The sequence below is a fragment of the Sarcophilus harrisii genome, chromosome 1, assembly GCF_902635505.1.
Source record: "Sarcophilus harrisii chromosome 1, mSarHar1.11, whole genome shotgun sequence".
In the NCBI taxonomy this organism is placed as follows: Eukaryota; Metazoa; Chordata; class Mammalia; order Dasyuromorphia; family Dasyuridae; genus Sarcophilus; species Sarcophilus harrisii.
This window is the reverse complement of record NC_045426.1, coordinates 637,712,297-637,735,954: the sequence shown is the minus strand read 5'-3', so window position 1 is coordinate 637,735,954 and position 23,658 is coordinate 637,712,297. Positions and strand designations below refer to the sequence as shown.

Here is a 23,658-nt window from a genome sequence, read left to right as displayed (position 1 = left end):
AGCGATGTGATGATGGCAATTGGCTAACTATGGGGATAGGGATAGTAATAGTTATGGTGAAAGTGATGACTTAAAGATGGATGTTAAAAATAGAGATGAAGATGGTGAAGAAAATAATATAAAAGGTTCAAGACTAAACCAAAATGTGAAGTTCTTAGATTCATAGACTCTATCCTATCTCCCTCTACTCAGCTAATATCAAGGTACTATGAATGTCTAAGGTAAGACATAGCTATGTGACTAAGTGGCTTCAAGTCAGGAATACCTGAGTTCAAATCTGAACTCAGACTCTTACAAGCTGTATGACTCAAGCCTGTGACCCAAATGGGGTCACAAAGAGTTGGATACAACTAGCATAGATTATAGGATAGCCCCCCACAAAAAGGCCTTGAGAGGACCTTTTTTAGGGAATCCCAAACATGTAGCAGGCACAATTGAGGCACTAGTCACAGAATCCCAGAATCTTAAGGGACCTTCAGAGAGCATTTAGTTCAGTTCCTACTTTAAAATTAAAATTTGAAGGGATTTTAAAGGTAATATAATCTAACAGATCTTAAAAGTCATCTAAGCCCTTTATTTTCCGAAGGATGCCCCCAAAAGTTAGTTGATTTGTCCTAGTATAATGTAGTAAGTGCAGAGTTAGGATTTGACCCAAGATCTTAAAACCCCCGATCTATCAGTCAATCTTTCTACTGCACAAGTGGCTGTTTAGCCTCTCTATTAAAAAAAAAAAAAAAAAAAAAAAGCAAAACTCCAGGGTAGAAAATCACTGCCTCCTAAGACATCCCATTCTATTCACAGACAGCTCTCATTATCAGGAATCTTTACCTAGACAACCTGAATCTTCCTTCCTGCAACTTCCCCATTTGCTCCTAGGACTGTTTTCATAGATCAAACAAAACAAGTCTCTCCTTTCTTTTCCACCATAACCCTTTAGATATTTGAACAAAATTATCACATTCCTCCTACTCCAAGTCGCTTTTTCCCCCCAGGATAAATATATTGTTTCTTCTACCAAATTTCATAAAGCATGATCTCAAGAATGCTCATTCTTAGTTGCCCACCATCTCCTCTGAATTTTTGCAAAAAAAGAGGCGCTCAAAATTTTCTGTAAAGGAACACTAAAAAAATCCGGAAAAGACAACCATTTGGGGAGGGAGACACCTGACCATCAATAAATAAATGGTCAAAGAACAGCCATGAGGATATGCGATCAAAAGGGAAAAGATGGCTTTTACATATCAGTGTGTGTGTGTGTGTGTGTGTGTGTGTGTGTGTGTTCAGTCCTTTCAGTAATCTCTGACCTTTCATGATCCCATTTGGGGTTTTCTTGGCAAAGATACTAGAATAGAGTTTGTCATTTTTTCCTCCAACTCATTTTACAGATGAGAAAACTGAGGCAAACAGGGTTAAATGATTTGCTCAGAGTCACACAGCCAGTAAGTATCTGAGATAGGATTTGAATTCATAAACATGAATCTTCCTGACTCAAGACCCAGTACCCTACAGAGCCTCCTGACTTCTTGATAAGACTCTATTATTAAGCATCACACATACTGACCTCAATTTCTTTACCCAGTAAATGAAATGGAGGGTAAGCAAGGGGAAATCCCAGCTACCACTATAATTATACCACTATAGCTACCACTATACATGCTACTTAATTCAATTAATTGAAACAAAGGAAGTGCTCATGGCTCTCTGCTTGGCTCTGAGGATACAAAGGAAAACGAAAAAAAAAATTAATAAGCGAAGCAAGATGATCCCCAACTTCAAGGAGCTTATACTCTTGAAAGGGGAAGGGTAGTGGTGGCCACATACCCATGTGACCTTGAGAAACTAAAGATTTCTGAACATCACTTTTCCTAGTACAATATAAGATCTTTCAAAAACTAGGCCTTTTAAAATTTTTTCTATATCCCCAACACAGAACCTTGGGAAGAACAGGAGCCTCAAAATAATATTTGCTGAATTGAATTTGGTCATCAGTAAACCAGGGGTAGGACTGGATCACAACCAAGGTCCTTTCTAGCTCTATCACTATGTGTGATTCTAAATTTCTCAGTGACCTAAGTGGTGGAGAAGTGATCTTAGAGTTCTGGGTTTCAGTTTCAATATATGTAAAATGAAGGGATTAGATATCTGGAGACTCCAGGAGACTAAATTTTACACTTCAGCCACAAGCAGCAGACTACGCCTGCTTAGAAAATGTCTTCAAAAACCTCCTTTGCAATTTATGCTTAATCTGTTCCCCCTACACACACACACACAGTTTTTCTTCCCAGTCTAAAAATGCCCCTTCCAAAGAGTGTGTATGCAGCAGGATCATGGAAGGAGCCTGAGTCAGTGAAATGCGAGAAGTGGAGAACAGGAAAAGGTGAGATATCTTCATTGAACTGGAATACTGCAGGAATTTATTTATCTAAGGAAGTTGTATAAGCTCCCTTGAGCCACTGACCCTATTCACCTTTCAGCTTTAGAGGGATCTTTAGTGAGGATTTTATCCAGTTCCCTTCTTTAGGGGACTGAAGGACAAAAAGGGAAGTAAAAGGAAAGAATGGAGGCATAAAAGTGATTTGTCCCATATCTTAGCCAGATCTTGAGTTCCATTACCTTCCAGGGAAATAAGTTTCCTCCTTTCTATCCAGGTTACATTCCAGAAGTCCTCTTATTATCGTGTAGAAATCAGTTCATCCTGGGAACTCACTTTAGCTGGGAAATTCACATATTGAAAGAAACCTCTGGTTGTGATTGGATGACTGGATGGCTCCTCCCAGAAACTTCTCTTAAGAAGGGTAACCAAGCTAGTTACATCTCATTCCTCTCCAGGTTTCACTCCCGGCTTTCTCTACAATGCCCCTGAACAAACCATGTAACTTTATCTCCTTTTCATCAAACTTTTATACATTATCTTCCCTGATTAGAATGAGAGCAAGGGTTGTCCTTCTGTTTATATTTCTATTCCCAATGTTTAACCCAGTGACTGTCACATAATAAGCCTTTAATAAATGCTTGTTGAGAGATTACATGTATAAGACTCATTTAGGGATAATAATCTCATAGGAAAGGACATTCACTGATTGGAATTAGAAGATCTAAATTCAAATCCTAATCTATTTAACTGTGTAAACTTATATAAATCATTGTCCCCCTCTGGGCATAAGGGTTCTCATCCATAAAATAAGGAGGTTGGACTAGAGATTTCAAAGAAATTGGGTAGTGTGTTAATAATCAATAGTATAAGTACATAATATAAGAAATAAAGTAGGAAGGAAAAAGAATAAATGAGATTTGTCAAGTCCCAAGGCTTCATTCTATTTCCCATTTTTCATCAATGAAAGTACTCTTCACCTGCTCTGCTCCAAGCCCTTATAAGAATTATATTTTCCTTTTCCAGGAAGCCCTTTTGGCTTAATGTCACCTACTCATTCCAAATGAAGCATGTAATTGCTTAACTCGCCCTTGCTATGGGTAGGTTTGTAAAAGGTATATTGACCTGAACTGATTTGACTAAATATGTACATAAGTGAGCATCTCATGCCCTCCAGGATATTAGAATTATAATAATAATATAGGGGTTATACTTCCTCCTCCAGGAAGCCCTCTTGGTTTAATGCCACATATTCATTCCAAAGGAAGCAATATATTTGCTTAGTCCAGCCTTGCTATGGATAGCTTTGTAAAATGTATATTGACCTGAACTGAATTTGGCTGAATGTGTCTATGATGCCCTCCGGGACATTAGAATTAATAAGGGTCATACTTCATCCTTCAGGAAGCCCTCTTGGTTTAATGCCACCTACTCATACCAAATGAAGCATGTAATTATTTAGCCCAACCTTGCTATGAAAAGTTTTGTAAAAGGAATATTGAATTGAACTGAATTTGGCTGAATATGTACATGATTGAGCATCTCACGCCCTCTGGGATGTTAGACTTTAATAATAGTAGCTAGAATTTATAAAGTTAAGGTTTGCAAAGCAATTTACATCTGTTGTGTCACTGGAGGCTCCAACAATCTTGTGAGGTTTTGTTGTTAGTCCCATTTTAAAGATGAGAAAACTGAAGCTGAGGGAATGGCTTCTCTGGGGTCAAATAGCTAATAAGAGCCAAAATCAGAATTCGAACTCTTGTTCACTCCAAGTTTTAACACTCTAATCACTGCAGCACCTTAATACCTCTGTTCAGGAGTAATCTGGAATAAGGTTAGGGTTCAATCTGTGGCCACAATCAGGGTTTGCTTTGGAATTAGGGTAGATCTTAGCTTGTGTTCAAAGTCACAGTGTAGTCTGTGACTAAGCTAAGAGCTCAGTCTTGATCTGGCTTATAATTTGGGTCAAGTCTAAACCTAAGTAAAAGGAAGGTATCCCACGGCTGCAATGCTGAATGACTGAATCTATGATACAGGCTGACATCTAGTCAGTAGAAAGACAGTCAAGTTTGAGAGTCAGGAAACCTGGCTTAAAACTCTGCCTCTGAGTCCTCAAAGTCTGCATGACTGTTTCTGAAAAAATCATTTGATATCTGTTGGACTCAATTTCCTAAACTTTAATATGAAAATAATAAAATTAATACCGGTTTCAAAAGACTCTGTTGAAAATCCAATAAGATAATTTGTATAAATCACTGTAAACTTTGAAGTACTATGGTAAAATCCCTGGTATTACAATTATTATAAACAAAAATTCATTCATTCTTTTATGCATAGTGACCACTTAATAAGTCTGCTGTATGTACATGATTCTGTGACCAGTGTTCCACACATGAATAAATGAAATAAGAAGCATTCACTAATTTCCTAATATGTGCCACCTAATTGTTGGGGATTGAAAGGGGAAAAGTGAGATAATTCGTGCTCTCAAGGTACTACACTTTAAGGGGAAAGATATATAAAGTATGCCTTACATATATACTTACAGATATAGCCACATATGTGTGTATGTGCATATACATATATGTGAACATTCACACTAGTGAATATGACTGTTATAGCTGGTACAGATATTTGTGCAAATATGTTTATATGTGAATGTGTATATACCTAAAGGTCTGCAGATAATTATAATGTATATGGCATATGCCTTTTTCTGTGTGGTTGCTGGGAATATTCTGTTGCTTATATATTTATGTTTCAAAGATTTAGAGAGGGACAAGACCTCAGTGATTATTTATGCACACCCACCATTTATGCAGACACCCACTATTTAATAAATAAGCTGCAATCAAGAAGAGGTTAAGTGACTTTCCTAAGACCATAGAGATAAATATCAGAACCAATACTTGAACCCAGCGCCACTGGCACCAAACCCAGAATTCTTCCCCCATGTGATGTTTATTGTGTGTCTGTATGCCAACGATTATATCTGTATACCTAAGAATGCCAACATATCTTTATGGATTTGGATATATTACAAAAAGCACCCCAAGTTGGGGCCCAAATAGAATAGCCAGGCTATCCTCCAGCAGCCTCTCTGGAGATTGGGACCTTAGGGTCAATGGGAGTCCAGTAGGAAATAAAATGAGAGCCTTTTTTCCCCTTTTCCTCACTCCATCCTGGGCTCTTCTATAAGGAGGGGTAAAAGCAGGCAATAGTAGAAGAGTTGGGAGTAATGGAAAGAAAAGAGAAGGGATGAGCAGAAATGATCAAGGTATGGTGAGAGTAAGAGGGGAAAGAGGCAGAATTGGGAAGTGAATTAGTGGGTGACTAGAACAGGCAAGAAGAAAGCTGGGAGAAAGAGTGAGTACCATCAGGGATGCAGATAATGGAAAGGGGAGGGGAAGATTACCTGTGCAACTGAGAGAAGAAAGAAGAAAATGAAGGGGAGTAAGGGAATGGATCTACTCTGGTCACTTGTGGGCTATCCCTATATAGGCAATTATTTTCACTATAGACCTTTATTATAGTAGAGAGTAAAGGAAAAAAGAGATGATCCACCAAGGCTCCCCAACTCTGGGATTCTGGGAAACCCAGATACATACAACACATAAATACAGAAATAGGCTCCCACTGATACACAAACCTTTATATATGTCATATTCCTAGACTGGACTGTAAGCTTCAGGAAGACAGGGACTAGGTCTTATTATAATTTAGTATCCCCAGAGTTTAGGGCAAATCTCAATTTATAGATGATTATATATAGATTATTCATAGATTCTCAATTGATATTGGTTAAATTACATTGACTAAGGCCCAGTCTTCCTGTTGGGAGGGCAGGAGAAGACCTCTGGGACATTCCTCTTCCCCCTCCCCCACCTCAGCCTGGTGGAACTTGTGGGATGATGTCGTGAATCAGAATGTCAAGGGACAGACAGGTTGCTATCTGCATCTTTGGAGGGAACATCCCCTGTAGAAGAGATCACATAGACATCTGAGTAATCCCAGTGCTCCTCCTAGGCAGCTACACAGCACGGATGCATAGAGACACACACCTAATGTACATGCCGGCACATATGCATACATGTGAGCTCCCGAATATGTGCAAATGCGTGGGCGCGCATTCACACACTCATCTGGCACGAAAGGGGAAGGCCAGGGGAAGCACAGAGGTCCGGGAGCCCATCCGCGGGGAGCTGGCGCCATCTCTCTGCAGTTCGAGAAAGCTGGGCCACCGCAGCCCAAGCAAACAAGAGCGAGAGAGCAAGAGACAAACCCCAGCCCTGGCCAGTTTTGTCCAGTCTTCAGGTCCCAGATTTAGTCCTAAGAGTATCTCTGGCTCCTACTAATCTAAGATGAGTCGGAGATGCTTCTCCTCCCCCCTTCCCTTCCCCAAACTCCTTTCCCCTGCAAGCCTTTCTTACAGCAGTCCTGGCTCTGGGGAAACCGAGCCAAAAAGGCAGGTTCCAAACCGGATCCCTCTCTGCACCCGGGACCCGGCGTGTCCTTAGACGCAGAGCTCCACCTGCCTGGTCCTTAGGAGCTGTCAGATTTCCAGGAAAGGCAAAGGGATTGGGGGGGGGGGGGGAGAGTGACGGTGAAAATCCAGACTTCGGCCAGGTCTGCTCCCTCCAGGCCGGGAATTCCGGAGGAGGGCGCAATGATTCAGAGACCGCTGCCGTAATCCTCTAAATAAGCATTCCTCCTCCTCCTCCTCCTCCTCCTCCTCTGTCTCCTCCACCACCACCTCCTCTTCTCCCTCCTCCTCCTTTTCTCCACCAGCCCGGGAGGCTGCCATGTGACGGATGCACGTCTCCGCAGCACCGCGAAGCGGAGAACTAGCTACTAGCTCTCGATCTGCTTTCCCCCAGAGCTAGGGCCCCGGCCACCGGCTCCACCTCCCCTGAGTTTCAGCCGCCTCCCAGCTGCACAGCCGCCCGACCTGGGGAATGCTGCATACCCGCTCTGAGGCGCAGGCATCTCTCTGGCCTCTCCCTACTTAGGCCAGTCCAGCTCCAGAACAAGTGTCTCTGGGGCGCACGCACATCTCTCCTGCGGCTCCATCCCAGGCCCCTGCGGGTCCCAGCCTACAGCTTCCAGTCCCTGCCCCGGACCTGCCTCAGCGCCTGGCACTCGGCTCCCGGCTCTTAGCTCCTGCACCCCCGCGCACAGCTCCCAGCCCCCTGGCCGAGGCCATCGCGAGCATATCTTGGCCCTAGGCTCAAGAATCTCTCCAGCATTAATGTCCCTGGGGCTAGTCCCGGCTCGCATCCCCAGACCACCAGTTAAGTCTGGCCAAACCTAGACTGCTGCTCCCAGCCCCCTAGTCAGCCGTCCTCTCATCTCCTCCTCCCCCTCTCTCTTCCTCAACCATCTCCAGCCCCCGGACTCTCCGTCCCCCACACACATAACTCCCGGTTCCGGGTCCCTATCTCCGCCCCCACCACCCCCGGGACGGAGAATCAACAGGTCCCAGAGAAGGAGGCTGAGAAAGGGAGGTAGAATAAGGACGGGGGTGGGGTGGGATAGGGTCTGGAAGCTGAATGCTTGGAGAGGGGGTGGTCCTATATAATGCGGGCCTCTTCCCAGTCTCTCTCTTTCACCTCCGGCTTCTGCACGCCCCCTGCCCCGTCCCAAAGCCCTCTCCCACTCCCTTCAGCCTCCCTGACCTTGTTCTGATATTCACAGTCACCAGTCAGGGACCCAGGAGTCCCTCTCTGAGCAAGGATAATTGTCTGGAGAAACTAGAGGGAAGGAGAAGGCAGCTCCCTCGCCTGAGGGGGGATTTCTCACCCTTCTCTCCCAGATACTGGGTCGCGAAGAGCCCGAGCTTTTAGGATTTCGGGATGTAGTAATTACCTGCCAATCGGCACCTGCTGGGGCTTTTCAAGTTCTCCCGACCACCGACCTTAATATTCCTTAGCCATGCCGGGAGAGATCCCTTCCCTTGCCAGGAAAAAGTTTGAGATTTTCCCACCACATTTTTCCTCCCTCTCCCCTTCCCTTTTCCTGTGCCCTTTGCTTTTTTCTTTTCTCCATCTTTCCCCTTTTTTCCCTTCTTCTTCTACCCGTTTCTCATCTGTAAAATGAGGAGATTGATTAAAATTCTAAGTTCTTTATAGTTAAATTTATGGCCCTTTTCCCCAGGACTGGAGAACCCAAATGATCGGAAAAGGGGGTTTCTGCACCCCGCAGAACGGGGAGGAGGAACTGTGAGGGGGAGGAGGAATGAATGTGTGTGTGTGTGTGTGTGGGGGAGAGAGAGAGAGAGAGAGAGAGAGAGAGAGAGATGGATGAAGGGGGGGGTGGAACAGTAAATGTCTCAGTCCAGGGTGGGGGCAGGGTATTGGACAAGGACCTTTCCTCGGCTTCCATCCTTCCCCCCCATCCCCCCCACTCTGGAAGGAGATGGGGGCAGGGAGGAAGGCAGACTTACCTCCCAACTCCCCCACGGGAGTTCTAAAATACCCAGACGGAGCTCTATAAGGTCAAGGGGAAAAGGACAAGCTGATGCCCCCTCCTCCAATAGGGCGCCTAAACGAAGCCCGGACGTTAGGGAAACTTGAGGGAAAATAATGAGCTGGTGATTTGGGTGGTTACCGGCTCCCTGCTCTAGGAAGAGAATGGAGGGCCTAAGGATCAGCCCGTTGGCCCCAGGCTTCAAAGATTTGGGGCCCGCCCTGATTCCTCCCCTCCTTGCCCTGCAAAATGGCGGTTGTGGGCCCCCTTTTCTGAGTGGTGAGTGTGTGTGTGTGTGTGTGTGTGTGTGTGTGTGCGTGTGTGTAGGGGGGTAATCTCTCCAGTCCTGAGCTCTCTCTTGTCTAGTTATCACTAGTACCACCAGCCCCTTGTCGCACCCTCTGGAGTTTCTTCTCCCATACGGCTCCCACTTCCCCTTGGTTACACATTCCTCCAGGCAGGTCAACGGAAAGCGAGAGCCAGGGAGAGAAGCAAGGCCAGGGAGAGCAAGTGAGAGAGGGGGAGGGAGAAGCAAAGCTTCGGCCAGACCCCGGCGACCCCCTCAGGCCCAGCTCTGTGAAGAACCGATGGGTACTAAACGGAGGACTGATCAAAAGTTGGAGGCTGTTTATCCGCTCTGCCGAGAAGACGAGGTGGAAAACAGAGAAACGGGGGAGGAATGGAAGGATGGGTGTGTTGGGGGAAAGACATCTGCGGAGTATGCTCTGTACCTGGCTGGGAAGGGAGAGAACATCTGGGGAGTGTATACCATACTTGACCGGGGGTGGAGAACATCTGGGAACTATGTTTAGTACTTGAATGGGGGGCGATGTATTTAGGGGGTTCATTCCGTTTAGGGAATCTGTGTAGAGGAAGGGCATGAACATTTAGGGAGTACGTTTCGTATCTGATGATAGGAAAACATCAGTGAAGCATCCTGGCTGCAATCGGGAAGGGGGTCAGTAAGAACATCTGGACAATATGTGGTGCACGTTTGGAGGCTGGGGGAAAAGGGTTTTTTGTGGGGGAAATGTTCCTCACCTGGCTGGGGTCTCTATATAGCGGGGTGGGGGGAGAGCGGTTAAAAATACTGGGGGCATGTTCTATGCTTGGCTCTGGGGCTGGGGATAAGGAATGTTGAATATCTAGGGAGCTTCTGTCTTCGCTCCCGGCTGGATTAGGTTGGGCTGGGCTGGGGTTCGGAAACAGGGTGACTGGCTGGATTCTAATCGCTCCAAACCCAACTTCACCCTGGAAACACTCCAGGAGACGGCGGGTTTAGCTGGGGCGGGGGGGAGGGGGGAGAGATAAAAGGAAGGGATGCTTGAACTCCGGAGCTCAAAGCGCAAACCTCGGGGGATCTTTCTAAAGCCCCAAAGTGGGAAGTTAAAAAGTCTGATTGTCCACTTATCTCTTCCATACATATATACCCCCATTTCTCTTCCCAGCCCGCTCCCTCCGTCCCTACCCAGAGAAAAGCAGCAGCTTACCTTTCCCCAGTGGGGTCGATGTTCCTGGAGACTTGGGCCGGCGAGTTGCAAATCCCCCAGAGGAAGCATCCGCCAGCCGGGGCAGGAGGGAGCCGAACCCGGGAAGCACTGGCGGAGTCTGGGGACGGTTGCCTTCGGGGGCGCAGGGAGAAGCTCGATGAAGGGGAGGGGGGGTGTTTAGTGGCCGCCAGCCCAACGTCCCTGGGCTCCAGATCCCAAACCACAGAGGACGTAAATCCACATACACTCGTGGACCTCGCGTCCCCCTCCCCCTCCACAAAAAACAGAGCAGCCGGAACCGAAATGTCCCCTCCCGGAGCCCCCGGAGCAGTGGACGCGCTGCAAGTCCCGCACGCGTCGCGGGACGCCCGCTACCGCCGCCGCTTAGATCCAAGGAGGCGAGCGCAGCCTCGGGCGGCCCGAGGGCACCCGGCTCAGCGCAGAGAAGCGCCCGCCCGTCCGCCCAGGCGAAGCCTGAGCCCGAGCCCAGAGCCGCCGTCGCCGCTGCCGCCGCCGCCGCCGCCGCCGATCTCCGCAGATCCCTGCTCTGCCGCCGCCGCCGCCGCCACCGCTCCCTCTCTCCTGCCGCCGCCGCCGCCGCCGCCTCTCTCCCCTTCTCTTCGAATCTTCTCCCCCCCCCCTCCTCCCTTCCTGAGGGGGAGGGGAGCCCGGGGGGCGGGGCGGGGAGGAGAGAGGGTTTTTTCCCCCCCTCTCCCCCTTCTTCTTTGCCTCCCGAATCTCGCTCAGTGCGACTAGATCCCGAACCTCCAGCCAGAGGCTACATTAAGGATTACATCAGGGCTTATAAACCTTCCAGATCACACATTAGAAGGGGGAGGGGGGAGGGGGAGAAAAAGAGGAAAAGAAGGGGAGGAAGGAAAGGGAAGAAGGAGGGAAAGAAGAAGAGGAGATATAGAGAAGGAGAGAAAAGGGAGAGAAGGAATAGATGGAGGGGAAGGACAGGGACAGGGGAAAGAAGGAATGAGCAAACATGGGAAAGAGGGAAGGGAGGGGAAGAGAGAAAGAAAAAAAGACGAGAAAGGGGAGGAGTGAAAGCTGGAGGGAGGGATAAAGACAGACATGGATGAAATGCCCGCACACATGGAGCAGAGTGGTGTGTTGTGTGTGTGTGTGTGTGTGTGTATGTGTGTGTGTGATGTGTGTTGTGTGTGTGTGAGATAGAGGGGGAGAGAGAGAAAGAGAAGGAGGGAGGGAGGAAGAGAGAGAGAGAGAGAGAGAGAGAGAGAGAGAGAGAGAGAGAGAGAGAGAGAGAGAGAGAGAGCTTTCTGTACAATCCAGTCAGGAGACAGCAGCTTGATCCCTGCCTCTCACACTTCCCAGTAGCATCCTGGAAGGGGGGGGGGGGGGAGATTGGGAGCTGAAAATAGGTGGGACTGAAGGAAGGATAGATAGAAAGATAGAATTAGTACATGGAAGAAAAAAGCAGTGTGTTGTGGAAGGCTTAGTGAGTGGATAGAAGGATGAATAGATGGGTAATTGTGTGGATAGGAGGATGGATGGGAAGAAGGAAGGAAAGACTAGTTAGTATATATGGATGCTTTCATGTACTATTTTGTGCATGGACATATGGGTGGGTGGATGGAAGGGTAGATAAATAGGTAGATAAAAGGTTGACTGAATGGATGGAGGAATGAATGGATGAAAGCATGGTTGAGTGGATAGAAGGATGGCTGTAAAGGAATGACTGTTCTATGTTCTCTCTTTCCTCTGTAATGGACATGAAGGGAGAGGGTCTGGAAGTCTGCCTGGTGTTTTGATGTGTAATGAAATCTCAGAGTGAAGTACTCTTATAGTAGCCTGATCCTGGGATGGCCCATTAGCACCTCACTCAACCACTGTCTCCAATTTGCTCTGGATCCTCTCTGACTCTGAGGGACAGGGAAAAGTTAAAAAGGGAAGACTTTGGCTGCCAAGGCAGACAGGGACAGAAGAAAGTGAACAAATATTTTCTATGCTTTATACTTGAGAATTTCTGCTTGTACCTTCCTTTTTGTTGTAATTTTTCTTTACTGGGCAAAGCTTTGTGTTAATCCCATCAACCCATCACTGTATAGAAAGATGCTGGATTTTCTTTGTTCATCTAGGCCATGAGTGATAGGGAACTAAGGAAATCCAGAGGATAAAGACAGACTGATGGCAGAGACCACTAGGCAACTAAATCTGGAGAGTTCAGATTAATTCCATTTAATTCAAAATCACCAAGTTGAAAAAGAATCTTCATGGAAAAAGCAGAATATGAGGTTGAGTGGTAGGTGTTGGTTCCTACCAGTATGTAGGTTCCTACATACCTGAATGTCTATTTATAGAAAGGACAGGTAGATAGGTGAAAGGATGGATGGTCAAATCAATGTGGGTATGGGTGGGTTTAAAGTGTGGAAGGATAGGTGGTGAATAGATAGATGGATGGGTGGAAGGAAAAGTATATAGATGGTAGGTAGATGGAAAGGCAACTCGGGTAAGTAAGTGATGGAGAGAGGATATTGAAAAAAGCAAATATAGGTTAATGGCCTTCATGAAATGCTCCAAAGTTGCTCAGTATATAAGATATCAGTCTCTGACCTGTTCTCATTTCCTTCACATTTCCATCCCAAACGACTTTCAGGTTTTAGAGGGCAGAACTGGAGGGGATGAGATGTGGAATTCTGAGAAAAAAGAGTCATGGCTGAATTTGGTGTCCAGTCTCTAAGACAGAAGACTTACTTCCTTTGTTCCTCCTTCCTTCTTTCTCTCTCTCTTCTCTCTCTTTCTCTCTCTCTCTCTCTCTTTCTCTCTCTCTCTCTCTCTCTCTCTCTCTCTCTCTCTCTCTCTCTCTCTCTCTCTCTCTCTCCCTCTTTCTCTCTCCCCTCTCTCTCTCTTCTCTCTCTCTTCTCTCTCTTCTCTTCTCTCTCTCTCTCTCTGTCTCTCTCTTCCCTTTGTTCTCTCTTACCTCTTTATTGTTCCTTTCCATACCAGATAACCTCTTTTTCAGTAATAGTCAATGATCTGCTATTTATTCCTTTGGGAGCTCCCTCCCCAAGAATAAATATATAACTGAATAGACAATATCTGAAATTTAGGGAGGTCTTGTGGCCAATCTAGCATGTAGATTTGAACTCAGCTTTCGAAACTCCAAATTCAGCATTCAAAGCACAGTACCACATTGTCAATGCACAACAGAACAAAACCAAAAACCATATTTCTGTAACATCCTTTTTGGGGTCACTTTCCCTACATGCACTTAAACTCAGAATTTAAGGTTCCTAAGGTCAATTAATACCTGTTTTCTTGGGGTTCTAAAGGCAATTGGTATTTAAACTCCTGAATTCCCACAGATTGTATTCTCCATTATTAATCAGTTGGTTGATATCAAAAGGCTTTCACAAAAAGCATTTACTGAGAAGGTATAGAAAGAAAATGTGTTACAAAGCAATAAGTAAAAACCGGGGCTAGACTCTTCCCTTGCACACAAAAGGTCCTTGGGTGGAGTGGGCTCAAGGTTATTGTGTTTGTATGTCAAAGGAGAATCTCCCAACTCCTGGCTGGGGTTTTTCCCTCCATTTGTGGAATACTCGTGAAGTTCCCCTTTTATGCAGTTCTTTGTTGAGCTTCAAGAATCAATACCCTTCTAGAGTCCTGTTTCTCTTTGTCAAGAGATCACAGTCCCTGAATCTGCACCATCCTCAAGCAACTGTCGTTCCACATTGTCCTTCAATGAACTTTCTCTCTTGTCAACAATTCCAGTCCTATCTGGTGGAGTTTTCTATAGACTCTAGGAGCTCAATGGCTTTGATGGAGTTTCCTAACTCTCTCTTTAATCTAAAATCAGGAAACAATAAAAGAAACACAAGTTCAGTGTGTCCACAAACACATGACAGTCAGGTCAGACCCTCCACTCCTTCCCCACTTCAGCAATTCACAGATTAGCCTCAGAAAAGAGAGATTATTGTAGGGTATCCAAATCCAGTTCCAACTCAGCATCTTCTGAGCCAATGGTTCTTTTGTTTCCAAAGCCTATCAGAAGACTGTGACCTCTATTACACAATACCAGTCCCTCCACCACTCATGGCCAGAAATTTGCTCCCCAAAGTTTCACATATTGGATTGAAATCAATGTGGGAATATCTGAATGTGCTCTGAATAATCTACCAAGAATGGCAAATTCAAACATCTCCTAAAAACCACACCTTCATGGTCCAATCCCTAGATTAGATAAACTAGTACACATAGAGAGAAATGTAAGTATATGTATATGTTCAAGACATTTATAAATATGTACATATCATACACAGACATACACGAATACACAGAGGATTTTGCCAAGGAAACTTAAAGAATGATGAGTATATGTCAAAGAATTAAACAAAAGAAATGGAGGGTAAAAAAGAGTACTATGAGCCTGCTTTCTACTCAATTTGAAGGGGAAGGTGAAGATTGGGCACCATTCTTGCAACAGAAAAAAGAGAAAGTGTAGGTGTAGGACACAAAAAAGTGGGGAGAAATGCAATTGGACAGATATTATGATTAGTGTAGATATTGCAGGGGAATACAGGTACCTTGCTTCCTATCCCATTCTCCCCTTTTCTTGCATCATTTTATAGGGTGAAGGAAGGCAACCCAATTCTTCTTTTTTCTAATGATTGTTTTTAGCTATTCCTCTGACTGGTGGGAAGAAAAGATGGGGCAAGGGAATAAATTCAATCTATTCCTTTAAATACATATTCACATTACTACTTTATTTTAAAATATTACCATTTGCTATGATTTTTATTTAAAGTTTTTTTTTCCCAAAACACACGCATAGATAGTTTTCAACATTCACCCTTGCAAAACCATTTACAATGATTAATACTGGAATTTATAAGTGCATAGTTTTGGATTGAGAAAAAGAAAGTGGACCCAAAAGGGCAAGACTGTCTTCCTCAGATTAGACTAAGTGTGGGTAAACTGATAAGAGAATTTCTTCAATTTTAGTAATCTCAGAGCTATTCCAGACTGCTTTGAACCTGGAGAGAGATTTAATAAGGAAATAAGCCAGTAGCAATAAGAGTGTGAAGTTGATGTTTACTCAGATAATCACATCTCTTATACACAGTACTCATCCAATGTTTCACCTGGCTACTCACAAGTGTGCACTATTTCAGAAAATGGGAGAGAAAAAAGAGAAAGAATTGGTGTTTTCGTGTTGAAAGAAGTCAGAAAAAGGAAAGGGCAAGAAGAGAGAAGGAAAAAAGAATATCCTATGAGTGGAGATTAGGGTGATATAAAAATAGAGGAGAGTGCTAAGTGAGCTAAAGCAAACTGAAAGAGAACTGGATTTGGAATCTGTGAGCTTTTTGAAACAGTCTCTGCCACAAACTACCTTTGTAAACTTGGATGAATCACTTAAGTTTCTGTTTTATGTTTTCTATAAGCATCAATTTCCTCTGTTGGACAAAATGGACTAAGGTAGAATAGTCCAGATCAGTGGGTCTCAAATTTTTTGTCTCAAAATCTTTTTATACTTTTAAAAATTATTGAGTACACCCCCAAAGAACTTTTGCTTATCTGGGTTATATCTATTAATATTTGCTATATTAGACATCAAAACGCCTTAGTAGTATTGTTATTAAGTTTTGACACTGCAGACCTCACAAAGGAGTATAGGGACTCCCTAGGAGATCCCTTTCCAGAAACTCTCTCCTTCCTCTCTCTTTCTCAGGAATAGCTGAAATTGAAATATTGCAAGCCTCCAGAAGGAGTCAGGATCACATAAGACCTGTTAGCTTTTCCTTTAAATGAGGAGGGAACTTGGAATACAATATTCCAAAAACCAAAGACATAGGCTTACAGCCAAAAGTAACTTACCCTGAAATGTTAAATACAATGTTAGAGAGGAGAAAGGGGATCTTTAATGTAGTAGAGGACTTTTAAACATTCCTAAGAAAAATAACAGAGCTGAGTAGGAGTTTGGAAATACAAGTACAAGAATTAAGAGAAAACTAGAAAGGCAAATTTATTTGAACAATTAAAAGGGGTTGTATAATGATACAGTGCTAACATTCTAATAGGGAGAGAGAAAAACAAATGACCCTTTCAAACCTTAGTGTTTCAAAAGGTATAAGCTGATTTGATTTTTTTTGAGAAACTGAAGTTTAATTGGTGCTGTTCTAAGATTTTTAAGAAGAGAGAAAAGGGGGAGGATAAAAGGAAAACATCAAGGAGGAAGAAGGGGATGTAACTTACTCTTTTACATAATTGGATATATATTGAGGGGAAAATATACATGGAGGAAGGGACGGGTGGGAGAAGTAGTATCAGATATACATCACTCTTACCTGAAATGGACAAAAAAGGATAAACACATAAACACAGAAGTAATTATATAAATATATAAACTCAACAGGAAAATTGAAAATAGGGGAAAAGAATAGAAAGATTAATACCAGGGAAGGAATAGTTCTAAGCAAAAAAAAACCTCTTGATGTTGAAAAAAAGGGAGAGTATTAAAAAGAAAAGAAATGATATGGAAATTAAGGGATTATTCCATCAATTAAGGAATTAGTGAACAAGTTATATTATATTACTATAATGAAATATTATTGCACAATAAAAAAATGGGAAAAATTTAGAGAATTTGAGGGAAAATTAATGCAGAGTAGGAAAAAGACAGTTTATACAATGACAACAATATTGAAAAGAAAAATAATTTGCTATGTTTGAAGGTCTTCCCATCCCAGATTTATGTACTTATTTAGTTAGTTTTTTTGGAGGGGTGAAAGAGGAGATTCTTTACCTCAATTGCTACCTACTCTTAATCACTGAATGGGTGCTGCCTCAATCAAACTGAGACCTCTTGAAGACCATGTCTTAAAGCCAAGGTCTTCTACTGTATCCAAAGCCATCTCCAGTCTTTCTGATCTATATCTTGCCACTGGATGCAGATGGCTCTGGAAGGGAAAGTGAGGCAGGTGACCTTTTACAACTCTCCCTCCCTTAAATCCAATTCATTTGCATGTCATAGCATAGCATCATGTTTCTGATGTCACATTCCTCTTCAAGAAAAAGGGACAAACAACAACATCTTTCTTCTGTACACAAAATGTAACTCAACGGACACTATTATTGGTCAAAATTAAACAGTTTGTAATCCCAGAAATATTTACAAAGATATAAAAATGGTATACATTTCACCTTCAATGAAAGTATAGTCTAGGGGATTGTAAACTACTTCTGGTCCAGACACCTACCACTTTATTCATAATCTCCATATCTGTAGAGCTTTCATATTTACATTTTCCCTTCCCCACAACAACTTTCTGAGATAGCATTATTCATATTTTACAGATTTAAAAAAAAAAGCTTAGGTTCAAAAATGTTGTAATTTGGGGTCACTCAGCTAGTAAATGTTACCATACTTCACCAGTTCCTCCCCTACCATCCTCAGACACAGAGGGAAATCTTTCTTTTCTTGAAGGCTCATCCAAGTGTCTTTCCGAAGCCACTTTTAGTGTTTATTATAGCCTTCCCAGCCAAGAAATTCTTTTTGACACCTACCGGAAATCCTTCCCTTTGCAGGTTGTGCTTATTCTGTTTGTCTTTTATCCAGAAGCTCAGCTTTACCGCCATTATGACCATCTCAGAGCCATAAATCATGGACTTGAAGACATTCCCTAAGTGACTTTCCTAACAGTCTCCTCCTCCAAAGGTTCAATAACTCTCATACTTTCAGGCTTCCCTCCAAGATTCCAATCTTCAAAATCTCCCATATCACTCCATTCCCCCTCCAGACCCTCTCTTAATATGTCACATCTCATTTTAGATGTGGAATTCAGACCCAAATAAGACTGAGACTAAGGACAAAGGGGCAAAGACCTCATTGTCATAGAGTCATAGATTATTGAACTTAGAACCTCAGAGAACCTTCATTTTATATAGATGAAGACAGAGGACCAGAGTGAGAAAGGGCTTGCCCAAGTCCCACAGCGAATAAATAACTGATGCTAAGCTCTTGTTTTTGCTGCCTCAGATATTACTTTGCCATATCCTGACAGATATGCTTGAGTCCTGACATAATCAGATTTTTGAGGCCCGTTATAACTCAGAGATCCTCTTTTGTAGGTGGCCAAACTAATCCACTGGACCTTAAGAGTTGTTAATTCCACTGCTTCACTTGCCTAATATTTAATGCAACAATTCATGAGAGTTTTTGCTTTCCTCCCATACAGAGGTGGGTCCCTACTGGGGTCAACATATCCATCACTATCACCAGGATTCTAAAATTAAGAGGGACTTCTGTGGGGATCTTTGTCAACTTGTACCCGGGTATGCATCTACCCTAAATTACGACTTCTTAAATTTTTTCTACTGATGACCTAAGCTTTTAGCTGGAGAAATTTTACATGACCCTAGGTATATAGGTATATAAAATAGGTATATAAATCAATCACTTTAGATAATAGATAATAAGTCATAATTTTGTGACCCCTCCATATTCGGTTATGAGACCCCATAAACAATCTGTGAACCGCAGTTTAAAAAGCTAGGCTACAAACAATAACAGCCTCCACTGAAGGACTTCTACTGATAGAAAGCTTAGTACCTGGTAAGGCTTTGTTTTCTAATATTGGACGAAAATCTGCCTCTTAGTAGCTTCTACCTATTTTTCTTCTGGATTAACCCCCCCTCACCTCCCCCGCCCCTTCTCTTATCAAGGAAAACTTTAGATGCTTAAAGACAGGAATCAAACTTCCTCTATTAACCCTCTGTCTCTTCTCCCCTCCCCCTGCCTTCTCTATGCTAAACATTCAAACATTCACAACTCTTTCATTGATCATGGAATAATGGCATGGTTTTCAGTTACCTCACCATCTTAGCAGCCCCCCTCCGACTCCAATTTGTCAATGTCCTTCTTAAAATGTGGCTCCCAGAACTGAACAAAATACTCCCTATGGGGTAGGTCCATAGCAGAGAACAGAGAAACTTTAGCTTCTCTTATCCTAACTTTATGCTTTAGGCAATGCAGCCTGAGATCACTTTATAGTTTCTTGAGTTTCTTCCCACTGTTAATGCATTCTGATCTTGCAGTCCACTAAAACCCCCAGGTCTTTTTCATATGAAATGCTGTCTAATCATACCACCTCCCACCTCATTCTTATGCATTTGATATTTTAAAAACTCAAGCACAGGATATCACATTACTCTCCAATAAATTTCAGCTGGTTAGCTTCATCTATCAGTCCAATCTCTTGTGATAATTTTGCATCCCAATTAGGTCTTAGGTGCTATCCATCCATTAATTAATTACTATCCATCCATTGATTGATTCAATAGTATATCTCCCCAACCATCATCCTCATCATTTTTCTGTCCCAATTATTATCATCCTTTTTTCAACTGTCCACCTTTTTCTCGGAGCCTCACCCAAGTTTCTGGTCCTGAAAAATTTCCTTCCCAGAACTTGACTTGGCTCTCACCCCTAGGAAAAGCCATTTAGGGAATTGTTGGGAGAGAGACCCCACTTCACTCCCTAAAGTGAAAGAGAATTCACATCCTGATGCATGTTAACTCTGACAAATACCAAGATGGCTTGGCTGACTGTTAGCCTTAGAAGGCATCACAGATAAGTTTTTTTTTCTGATTCTTGAGTTTGACATATTAGGAAACTGAGGCCCGGAAAAGAGAACTGACTTTTCTAAGACAGAAAAGAATAAGTATTTTTAATTCAACTCCTCTGCTGCAAAACCCAGTATACTTTACATTACAATATACTACTACTTTATAGATCTTATAGATAAGTTGTACCTCATTCCATATTTGAATTTTTATCCATCACTTCTAACCATATCACTTCTTCCAGGAAGCCTTCCTTGGTGTCCCTGGTCAGGAATGTAAGACTTCACTGAATACTTTGTATTTATCACTTGATATTGTATATCATAGTTATCTGGGTCTATCCTTTATCCCAATGTTAGACTAGGAAATTTATGAAGGCAGGCCTCAATCGTGTTTAAACTTTCCACCTTCCCAGCTCCTAGCACTGTTAATAAATGGAATGGGGGGGGGGGGGGGAAGGGAAAAAAATTAATTTTTTTTTCTTATTTTCTCCGTTCACAGCCCATGACCACCAGGGGGCGTCTAGCATTACTACAAGAGGCAAAGAAGAGAAATTCAGAAGTCAATAGGAGGGAAGGAGAAAGATGGGATTTGTCTTCTTGACCTTTTCCTCCAGAGCAGGGTCTGTTTGAAGAGCGTAGGGGCTCCGTCTCTTCCTCACATATGGGGCTCCTTGAGGATAGGAGCAGTGTCTTCCCCATCTTATATAAATCCTGCTACCAGGGGCTCTTACAAATCTTAATTAGAGTAAAAGTTCCTCTTTCTTATTCCTCATTTCCTGGACTATTCAGGGTCCAATTTCGTGGCTAGAAGGAAGAAAAGGGTGAGGGAGAATTGCAGACGGGAGCTAGTGTGGTATTCTGGGTAGAGTCCTGTTATTTGAGTCGGGAAGCCCAGGATGAAATCTTGCCCCAGATGATTACTAAATGTGTGACTCTGGGCAAACCAATGAATGTCTCTGTGCCTCAGTTTTTGAATCTGTAAAATGAGAGAACTTGCACAGAATTTTTTTCCAGCCCAGATGAAGCTGTAGTTTTAATCAGAGGGTTATGTGGGTATATATATATGTATATATTTTCATATATTTCACATATGCATACATATACACATATAAATGATGTGTAATATTATATAACATTAATCTATAACATAAGAGTATAATATTAATATATAATAATAAAATAACAATATACATATGTATCTATACACATATATACCTTATAGTTTAATTTGCATGTCACACAAATATAGTATAACTACTGTGAACCAAACAGTGCTCAAATCCATAATGCCATGTTTTCCTCCCAATTAAAGGCCTCCCTTTGTCAATACACACACACTGGTCAGATCCTAACAAGGTCAGCAGCCCCACCTGGAAACCACAGCTTCTGGGGCTCTGCCTGGGAAAGAGACTGATAAATGTTATGTCTCTTTTAATCATCCAGATTTCATTCAGTCTATGTGAACTTGCCCTTGGTCTGAGCTAAGCAACAACAACAGATTCAGACCTGAGCCTTTCTCTAGACTTTTGCCCTTGGTACAGAAGGCGCCATAAATTTGAAAAGAGTCTAAATACTAACTGTAAGCCCTAAAAGAGGGCCAGGTGGTTCCTCAAACAAGAAAGGGCTGTACTTGTAGCTGAGCTCAGGCCCCTCTCCAAACAATCAATGAACCAGCATTTATTAAGCACCTACTAAGCAGGCTGAGTACTGGAGTACACCGTAGAGAGAATGAAATAATTCCCACTCAAAGGGAGTTTACATTCAGTTAGGACATCCTTATGTCCCAAATGTCCACTGAGAAACTTATTCACCTTGCCTCTATCCCCTTTCTGGTCTCAGGGGTCCTTCCTAGCTCAGCTAGTCCTTAAGGCTATAAAGTCAGTAGAACACCGACCTTCTAGTCTGGAAGTTTGCCTAGTTCAAATTCTGCCTCTGACACTAATTCCTTGAATATAATTAAAGGGACAAGAGGTCAACTTGACCAAAGGGTTAAGTTTCTTAATCTCTCTGAAACTAGACTTCCTCATTTGTAGTGGAAATAAAAATCTTTGTAGTCCCTACTTCTCCAGGCTGTTTAGAAGTTCAAATGAAATAATGCTTGCCTTGCAAACATTAAAGGGCCACATAATTACATAATCTCCATTACAATACTATGTCCAAAAGTCTTAGTGTAATTTCAAGTTATTAAAACTTAAAATTATACTAAGACATTTGGGAGGCCGAGTCTATAACTAACATTGGTAATTATTACAGGTGAGGAAAGTGAAGTCCAGAGAGGTGACCTCAGTAAACTTTTAGCCATGGTCACTTAGGAAATAAATAACAGAGCCAGGATGCAATACCAGTTCTTCTGAGTCCAAATTCAAAGTAGCTATCATTTATATAGCTATTACCATGTGTGAGACACTAAGCTAGGTGTTCTATAATTATTATCTTCCTCACAATAATACCTGGGAGGTAGGTATATTATTATTCCTATTTTACAGATAAAGAAACTGAGGTAAGTAGAATTTAAGTGATTTGCCCAAAGTCAGATTTGAACTCAAATTTTCTTGACTCACACTAGCACACCGTACTAACCACTGTTCTGCCCAGCTGGCTTTCTACCCTACCTCACCCACTCCTACCCTACTCTACCCTTCCCCAATCCTATCCTATCCTACCTTACCCTAGTTGTTTTTCACTAAATGAATGACTCTATAGATCCCTCCTAGTTCTAAATCCTGTGATCTATATGATTTTTTCCCTTTTACCTGAGCTAGAAATTATCAATTATAAAATATTTATTAAGCACCTACTATGTGCCAGGCATTATGCTATGTGGTAAGTAGGCATGGTTTCACAAAAGTGAAAAATCTCTGGTTTCAAGGAGAGACAGCATGCTCATACCTAGAAATGTATACCTCACACATAGCAGGAAAATCTTCCAGGAAAAATCAGTGTTTGAATTAACTCCTTGAAGAAATCCAGAGATTACAAAAGGCAGAAGTAAGGAGGGAATGTTTTCCAGCAGAAAGTAGCAGAAAAGTTGGAGATGGGAAATAAGCGTGTGTGATGGTAGGGCCTGCAAGAAGGCCAATGCAACTGGATTGTAGAGATTACTGGTAGGAATGCAGTGTAATAAGTCTGAATAGTCAGGATGGGACCAAATTGTAAATAGTTTTAGCAGAGAACAAAAGGAAACTCAGAAGGAAGCACAGAAAAGCAGGATAGCTTTGAAAATGATCTATAATATTTGCTACATAGTTTTTTCAAAAAAAGGTATGAAGTGGGGATTCATGGTTTCACATTGAATTCTCTTTTTGTGTTGTGCTGGGTCCATGAAAATGTGTTTTTTTCCCTTTTTTGTATCTAAGTTCAAAATGAATAAAAATTTTAAAAAGAAGGGGCAGCTAGGTAGTGCAACTAGCCTTGAAGTCAGGAGGACCCGAGTTCAAATGTTACCTTAGACACTAAATAACACTTCCTAGCTGCATGACCTTGGGCAAGTCACTTAATCCCAATTGCTTCAACAACAAAAAAAATTTAAAAGGAAAAAAAGCTCTAGATTTTACCTCTCTGATTCTAAAAAAAAAAAAAAAAAAAATGAGTAAGCAGCATTTGATGAACCAAGAGCAAGTAAAAGGAGCTGATTGCATGATCATACTATGTCATAATCACTTTGACAGCTCTGTGGAGACATACTTATAGTAAGTTGACCAATTAAGGAGACTATTATAGTAGTTCAGAGAGATAATGA

General features: G+C 42.6%; 1 protein-coding gene across 5 annotated transcripts in view; it reads right to left on the bottom strand.

Annotated features, from left to right (window-relative positions):
- ADGRB1 (adhesion G protein-coupled receptor B1) overlaps nt 1–10,818 on the bottom strand; it is a 264,233-nt gene extending 253,415 nt beyond the window's left edge. For all 5 annotated transcript variants that reach the window (XM_031947288.1, XM_031947290.1, XM_031947291.1 and 2 more), the window contains exon 1: nt 10,327–10,818. The gene's annotated coding sequence lies outside the window, so the exon portion shown is untranslated. The remainder of the gene's footprint in view (nt 1–10,326) is intronic.
- Between the last annotated feature and the right edge of the window lie 12,840 nt (nt 10,819–23,658).